This window comes from Fukomys damarensis, unplaced genomic scaffold (genome assembly GCF_012274545.1).
Source record: "Fukomys damarensis isolate Sample0158 unplaced genomic scaffold, DMR_v1.0_HiC HiC_scaffold_10, whole genome shotgun sequence".
Lineage (NCBI taxonomy): Eukaryota > Metazoa > Chordata > Mammalia > Rodentia > Bathyergidae > Fukomys > Fukomys damarensis.
Genome location: NW_022900922.1, coordinates 17,225,567 through 17,233,822, shown reverse-complemented (window position 1 = coordinate 17,233,822; position 8,256 = coordinate 17,225,567). Strand labels below are relative to the sequence as shown.

The following is an 8,256-nucleotide window of genomic DNA, read 5'->3' as shown; positions in this document are numbered from 1 at the left end:
TGGTACTTCTGGAGCTTGAACCCAGGACTTTCTCACTTAGCTATTTTCCAAGCCCATTCTAATTTTTGTTTGTGTTTGAGGCAGGTTTTGATTCTCTTGCCTCAGCCTTGCTGCGATTACAGGCAGTTTACCACCAAGTCCAATTTTCCCTGAGTCATTTTTGAAGGACTCTGGACTCTAGGATAAATAATCAACATCAGTATTAAAATATTTCTAACCTTAAAAAATTCACATCAGAACACATGGGTTTTGCAGTTTAACTTTTAACTTCATTTTTAAAATGCTCACTCATTTAAATCATTTGATCTTACGCTCTCCTTGGCTTGACTTGGTAGAATAAGACGTTCTTGTGCAAAAATAAAACAATAGCTTTGTTTCATCTCTGATTAGTTTTCAAACACTTAAATATACACTGAATGATTTTCTTAACATAGATTGTAATTCTCACCTTAAAAATAATCCTGTTTTCCTTTTGAAAGACTTTGATCTTTAAATTGCTGTGCATTGCTATCTTTAAATTGCTATGTTTTGATACAAAAATCTTTGGAGAGGTTGAAGTACACATTTCTCCCTTTAATGGCAACCTAAGAATGGTTTCCATAAAATTGTGAACAACTGTTGTTATTAATTAACTCAGAAGGAGGGGGGCTCAGATTCTGGGTAACATTTCAGTGGACTCTGGTGCACAGCCCTGCTGTGGTCATAAGAGCCTGTGCTCTCGAGTCTAGAAGGCCAGGATAGGTGTTGGTAGAGTAAGTATATTCATGTGCACACTCTACTCCAACTTGCATTGTCTGGAGGGGATTCAGGGGATTCAGGGGCTGCTGTCCAGCAATTGCACTAAGTCTAAAATCTGAGACAGAAGACTTGACTGGAAGGCAGTGGTTATTCCTGAGAGCTTGGCTGGTTTTTCACATCCATTCTAAACCATGAACTTATACACTATGTTATATCTGCTCTGAACCTTAGGTCCTCACTGTGGTTCTGGCAAATCCTTTATCTTCTAAATTCAAGTCAAACTCCTTTTGCCTCACCATATCTATGACAAATAGGGCTAACTGGGTCATTGATCTGACACTATCTGGTCACATGCTGGGTACTGCTTACAGGAGAACACCATCTCTATAATTTAGCCTTCTATCAGCAAAATGGTGTGGTTTTGTGTTATACACAACACAGTCAGTCACATGTTGCACTGCTGTTCTGAAAACCCTCCTTACTTTTTCTTTAAACATGTCTGTCTTTCAGTCTACTTTCCAGGTCAGTGTTATACATTTCAGGAACTATATCGTTCCTGGAATGTCCAGCTAGCACTGTAAAATAATGTGCTACTGAGGAGAATGGCAAGGGAAAAGAAAAAAAGGAACAGCTGTGACAAATATAATCTTTAGGAGAAGACACAGACATGAACTGGGAGTTCAGCTTATGAGCTCAGTTGCTAAGTACTTCCAGATAGGATAGTAGACAAAATTAAGTTGATATTTACTATGCAGAAAAGAACTAGGCATGGTGGCAGGTGCCCGTAATCCCAGAACTAGGGAGACTGAGGCAAAAGGATCCTTGCAAGTTCAAAGCCAGCCTGGGTTATAAAGTGAGCTGGAGGCCAGCCTGAACTACATAGCAAAATTCTGCCTCAAAAAACAAATTATATATATAATTTTCTGATATATATCTGACATGTATATGTCAGAAAGGGTCTCATAACTACCAAGGATGACAGCACAAGTTATATAATTATATCATTCTAGGTTTATATCCAGGTGTTTTCATTTGCTACTTGGGACTTGAAACAAACTGCTCTTGACTATGTCAAGTCTCACCTACTTGGATACTATTGAAAGGATCACAGGCACATCAAGGAACAAAACAAAGTCGTTCTTGATACTATGCATTAAAGAGAAAATCATCTGGTGCAAGTTATTTTTATCATTATCATTGCTTTTACTTTATTGTTACAACCTCTGAAATGCTGGAGATAGTATTCATGATAGAAATGAAGCAACTAAAAATCAAATTTATTCCAAAGAATCAAATATAACTAAATAAAAACATTTCAGGGAGAAATATCTCTCCAGAAAATATGGAAAATAGATGGTGCATTTCAACAAAATGCAAAGGGACATCCCCTGTAAATTGGGAACAGAAAAAAACTTCCCTTTATTTTATAAAGACCATCTATAATATGTAGCATAAACGTTCCACTCCAAGGTAAACTTTCCTGTTTTCCTCAAATCAGTTACACACGGGAGGTGCTGGCTACAGCCCTTCACTGTTATGCTGGAAGGTTTAACTGGCACAATCATATAAGATATATGTATGAAACAAGTGAAAAAGAAAACGCAGAACTGTGATATCACTAGATGATATGATTGCTTATATAGAAAAGTAAGACAATCTTTACATAATTATAATTAGTAAGTGAACTTAGCAAGTTTCACAGATCCAAAAGTGCAATTCATAGGCCAACTGCATTTTTAATTACCAGCCCCAAGCAAAAAAGGATATATAAAAATAGATACACATAACAATAGCAATACAAGAATATAATAGCAAGATCTAGGAATAAATCTAAGAAAAATATGGGAGATTGTTATGTAGAAAATTGTAAAACTTTTTTGAAGGACATTAAAGTAGGACTAAATAGAGAGATATAACATTTTCATGAACAGGAACATTAAAAACTGTAAAACTTATGTTTTGCCAGGCTAATCCATAAATCTAGAGTAAATCCTACATGGTTTTCTGTAGAAGCTTACCAGCCAGCTAAATATATCTTTAAATGAATACTGTGTCTCTCTCCTCCTTTCTAATTATTCTTCTATATTGCCCCAAACTCCCTTTACAAGAATGTCTTTGATGGGGTTTATTTAACAGTAAACACACGCTAGGCACTCACTCACGGGAGCACTTTCCATGTAACATTTCTCCTTGCTGCAAACACCAATAGTAGGTATTATTATTATTATTATTATTATTATACCCATTTTACATAGCAGTAAGTAAAATGGTAGTAAGCTATAGGAATGAGAATTCAACTACCCAGGAAGTCTGGCTGCTGTGCCCATTCCCCTACCCCTAGACTATGATATCTATTAGTCAAGCATTGACACCAACTTCCAACTACAATTTTTCTTCTCTTTGCATTCTTGCACTACCTTAAGTTTGACCTGTGTCAATTTTCTTTCATTCTCTTTAGATAGCCAGCCTTCTTTCCTTCCTTTCTGCTTTCCTAATACTGTAATATTTGTCATTTCTAGGAAAACTTTATTTTTCACATCTGATTTTGTTATGTACATCAGCAAGTATTTAGATGTTATTCATTTATTGAAGAAGTATCTGTGCTAATATTTGTATTTCTAGGAGAAATTTTCCTTTTAACTTTGGTGCCCTTTCCTTGAGGCTGTTGTTGATGGGGGCAAATTGTCAAGTAGAAGTGCGTGTTTCCATAGCTTAAAGGTGATTTCCTATTTAAGTGTGGGTTAAGGAGTTTGCTGATTCCCAAGGCCTATCTTGGAGAGAAGGATGGAGTCTGAATGTACTGCTGGCCTGGATGTGTGAGATGTGAGTATTTTTAATCTGGAGGATCATTGTTCCTATTTGGAACATTTTTATTACTTTCCAGTGATGATGTGAAACAAAGTGTAGCTACTGTATGTTTTAAATCTTAACTCAGAAAAATTCAAAGGGCCATTTCTCTCATCTTCTTTTTTTCTTCACCTTTGTTTCTTTGCCTTCTGCTACATTTTTGGAGATGAGAAGTTTTCTCAGGCATGGCTTGGCTTCTTTAAGGTCCCAATATTTTTACTAAAGCCTTTGATTTGATTTAATTCCCTTCAATATTGCCCTTTGCCACACAGATTTGTATTTTTCTCATGGTGCTAGATCAAGAGGAGAAATAAGATGGTTTACTGCTGGTGTTGCTACAAAAAAGAATTGGAACCTGACACTGTATATTGGCCTCTGCACTGCAAGTTTAAGCTTTAGTTTGCTCATTTGCCAGATCTGTGCTTACAAGACACAACCGTCCACCTGAAATGGCTTTGGAAGAAAAAGAAGGAATAAAAGGAAGGTGGGTAGGTTGCAGCAAATATCGGCAAGCATAGTTCTGGAGACCACAGAAACTGGAGTTAAGTCTTTCCTCACAAAACAAGCAAACAGACAAAAGAACTAAGACATATCATGTAAAGGTACAAATTCCCAATGATGAATGTCATCATATTGTATACCTAAAATGTATCAATAAACTTAATGAATAAAAAAACCTCTTCAAATTCTCATTTCACCTATCTTCTTGTTCTTTTCATCTCCTCTCAGTCTTCTTCAAGATGCCATAGATGTGTCTGCTAGTCAGTTCTGAAGTGTCATTCTTCAATAAAAAAAAGAGAGAGAAAAAAAGTGGCTAAATTCGAGCTGCAAGTCTGAAAATCCCAGGAAAGTTTCTTATTGGAAGAGCTCAAAATACTTTTTTATCATTTGAACCAGTCACTGTGGCCTTGGGATGCAGTGCCAGTATTCTGATTGGCTGATACAAACATCCCACTGTTTTTCAAACTCTAGGTTACTACTGTCTTGAGAAGCCAAGCTGGTACCTCAAAACTAGTTTGGCTTAAAAAAATAAACAGTATAGACTAAGCTAAAATAGAATGGAATTAGGTCAGAGCCCATCCTACTCGATAAGCATAAGGATTGTTTTGTGACACTTTCGATTCTGAAAAACATATACATAAAATAGACATATAAATTAGTATGCAGCACACTGTAAAATGTTTATTTTCTACTATAGGTAATGCTACCAAAGGGTTTAAATTCTCTCTACTGTGCACTTTTTACATTATTTTATTTCTGTTAATCATTGCTCTGCTTTGTATATTTAATACTTTTGTTCTAACTTTCAAAAAGGACAAACTGGAAAATGATTACCCAATCACATGATCACTTCCATTACCCTATGGGATTAATGGACAGACAGACCCATTTCTCCTTTGGACTCCAGAGTCATAGGTTTTGTGTGAGTGCTTCCCTCTGCATTCTGGTCAAATCTGCTCCTCCATCCACTCTGGGAACTGACTTCAAATCCCCACTGTGAGACAATGGGAGCTGCCTAGGAAGCTTAGGATACTCTATTGTTAGGTATGATAAAGGTAGGTTTTAAACTGACGTCTGCCGCATGTACAGTTATGAAATCACCACTGGGGTCTTGAAATGAGAAATGGGTCTGTCTGCCCATTAATCTCATAGGGTAATGGTAGTGGTCATGTGATTGGGTAATCATTTCCTAGATTGTCCTTTTTTAGAGGCCAAACCATCACATTGCACCAAATGTTCTTCTGTGGGATATGAGATGCAGCAACATCCCAAAGACAAGATTCTGTTAGCATTAGAGTTGGTAGCAGACAAAAGGAAACCCATCCAAACCAGTGGTTTGGACATAGGTTTATTTATTTACAAAGAAAATAGTTTTATTTGTATATCAAAGACTAGGAAATGAAGATATAACAAGGTTGCCAGAGCTGATGTCATGGAAAGGTGCAGATGACTGATCGCTGCCCCATCCACCTGCCCTGGCCCCACACCAGCAGCTCTGGTGTTCCCCCACCTGGCTGAGTGCACATCCAGCTGTCAAAACTGCGGATTCCTCCCACTAGTCTTCCATGTCTTTCTTTTTCTTCTTTTTCTCTGGGATAAGAACTATTGTGCTAGTGCATGGCTCTTCCTCAGAAACTGGTTCTTTTTATTTTATTTTTTAAACTGGTTCTTTCTTAATGTGTTTCTTTTTATCTTTTTTCTTTTTCTTCCTCATGAATGTCTCCTCTTCTACCACTATCACTTTTTCATCTTCCTCCTCCTTTTCCTCCTCAACTTTAATTTTAATCTTGACTTTTTTTGCTTTCTTTTCAATCATTTCATCCTCTTTACCTGTTCTATTTTGCATTTTTTAGAACAGGTTGAAAGTGTTGAGTCATCAGCGGGATCATAAGTCTTCATTTTACTTTTGTGTTCATATTTTTCTGCTTTTGCTAATGCCTTTCCTATTCCACTTATTTTTCTCATCCCTCTATCTGCCAAGCTTCTCAATCTCGCCTTTAATTTGGCTTTGTTCTCTACTCCCATTGCAGAACTGGGATCCTTCCCAAAAGCATCACAACGAATAGCCAGAGCAGTTTTGGCCGGCAGCGTTCAAGAAATCTTTCCTTTGTGTTTGGGATTTGTCTGGCCTACAAGGGAAGTATGATAAATGAGACTGTATTTAGGGGTATCCCACCTAGATGTGAGGGCTCTGAAAAGTGCCTTTTCTGTTCCAAGAGTCTGAACTGTAGAAACTGCATGCTTGGCCAAATTCAAGAGAACCTGCATGAACAATCAGCCATGCTCCAACTAACTCGCCAACCATGACTGTAACATTGGGTGAGATGGCCATCATTCGGTTTTGGAGAGACTCATACAGCTGGGTTCTATATTCCTAGAATTCAATCGCTTGGGTGCAAAGATGTACCTTTGTTCCCATAGATATCTGTGTAGCTGCTTTTACTTCAGCTTCAACTTCCTCTGGCAACAATTCAGAAAATGTGGCGGAGGCATAGCTCTTCCTATCGCCAACTTTCTGTAAACATTTGCAGCATGTCAAATTATCTGCAATAATCTTTCCTAATTCTGGGCAATGTCATCCATACCACTCTCTACAATGCATAATGTAGTTGTTTAATTCTTTATCCAAGTCATCTAAGAAGGAAATTGCTTGAACAATCATTGTATCCAGTTTATCAATACTAAATTTCAATCTGTATTGAGACACATGGCTCCCATTTCATGTGGTTCTACTCCAGGGATCAATCCATCCATCTGTGATTGGATTCCCCTCATAAGCTCATTAACCATAGTACTACAGGTACAACTGAGATTGAGCTTTTCCTTTATGACTCCTCCTAGTTTAGCACCAGCTACTGCCAGAGGTTCCCGGGCTTCTTTTACTACTTTCTTCAGAACCTTCTTCAGCTGCTCATTGATTTTGCCCTCCATCAGAGCTGTGAATGCTGCTAATGCTTCTGCTGAATCATGAAATTTCTCGAAATGGTTTAGCTTTACTATTTTATTTACTTTCTCTGAAGTTGCAAATTCTTTCCACAAACTTTCAACCTCTTGAAGTTTCTTCTCATTTAGAACCTTAAAGATGGCATAGTTGATTGTGAAGCCTGGTCAGGGGTTTCTCAGCCTGCCACAAGCTCCTATACCAGTATACAAAGGGGACTTCTGTAGCCGCAAAAGGGCCAAGGAAGTCTCAGCCGACAGAGCACAAACACACTTTCTACAAGAATCAGATCACATTGCTTAGAGGTCCTGACCCTAGCAGTCCATAGGTTCATTTAGAAGTGAAGCTATATTCAAAATAACATCCTTTGTTGAATTCAGATATTGTCTCAGCAGAGACTGGCCTTGGCGGACATGTGGTCAATTTGTAGGAGCCTCGGCAGTGATCCTTCCCTATAAAATCTTGGCTGACCGTCCTGGAGTGAGTGGTTTCTGGGGAAACTGAGCTCATAGAATGAATCTTAAACAAAGTGGCACATATATACTTTCTTACATTAAAGTACAAAACACAGTCTCAGCAAATACAAATCCTTAAAGCCCAGTGACAATTCACTGTGATCTGACTACATATGAGCAAAATTGTTAGATAGAATTCAAGATGGTCTTGCACAAAACTATAAGTTGTGTGAAAACCCAATACTAAACTAAGCTTTAAGGAAATAGGTGCATAATATCGTTAAAAATAGACAAGTTGAACAGATGACGGTCCAGCTAACTCATGAAAATAATGTTGAGACTTTACTGAAGTACTGTGATGCAGTATCTGTCCATAGTTTCGCTAAAATTGTGGCTGCTGTTTCAGTCTGTGGTGTCCATGCTGACACCACATATATGGCTGCGCAGGAGGCCGAGGCAGGAGGACTGTAAATTCCTGGCCACCCTGGGAAATACAGCGAAATCCTGATTCAAAGTACAAACAAAAAGGGCTGGGTTGTAACTCAATGGCAGAGCTCCCCTAGGATCTAACTCCTGTATGGGGTTAAGTGGAGCAGGGGGTTGAGGTGGGGGAGACAGACACTTTTGGTTTTACTCCTTTTTTTTTTTTTTTTTTTTAAAGTAGCTTTTGGAATCAGCATCGTAGTGAAAAATACCAACCTTTGATTTTCGCTGTCTGTTGAAGCTGGGCTGGTTAAGCACAGGAAGTGCTTGCTACAGAGATTAGGGAGTGGC

General features: G+C 38.1%; 1 pseudogene; it reads right to left on the bottom strand.

Annotated features, from left to right (window-relative positions):
* Window positions 1–5,756: 5,756 nt before the first annotated feature.
* Window positions 5,757–7,442, bottom strand: LOC104861616 (annotated as a pseudogene).
* Window positions 7,443–8,256: the final 814 nt, after the last annotated feature.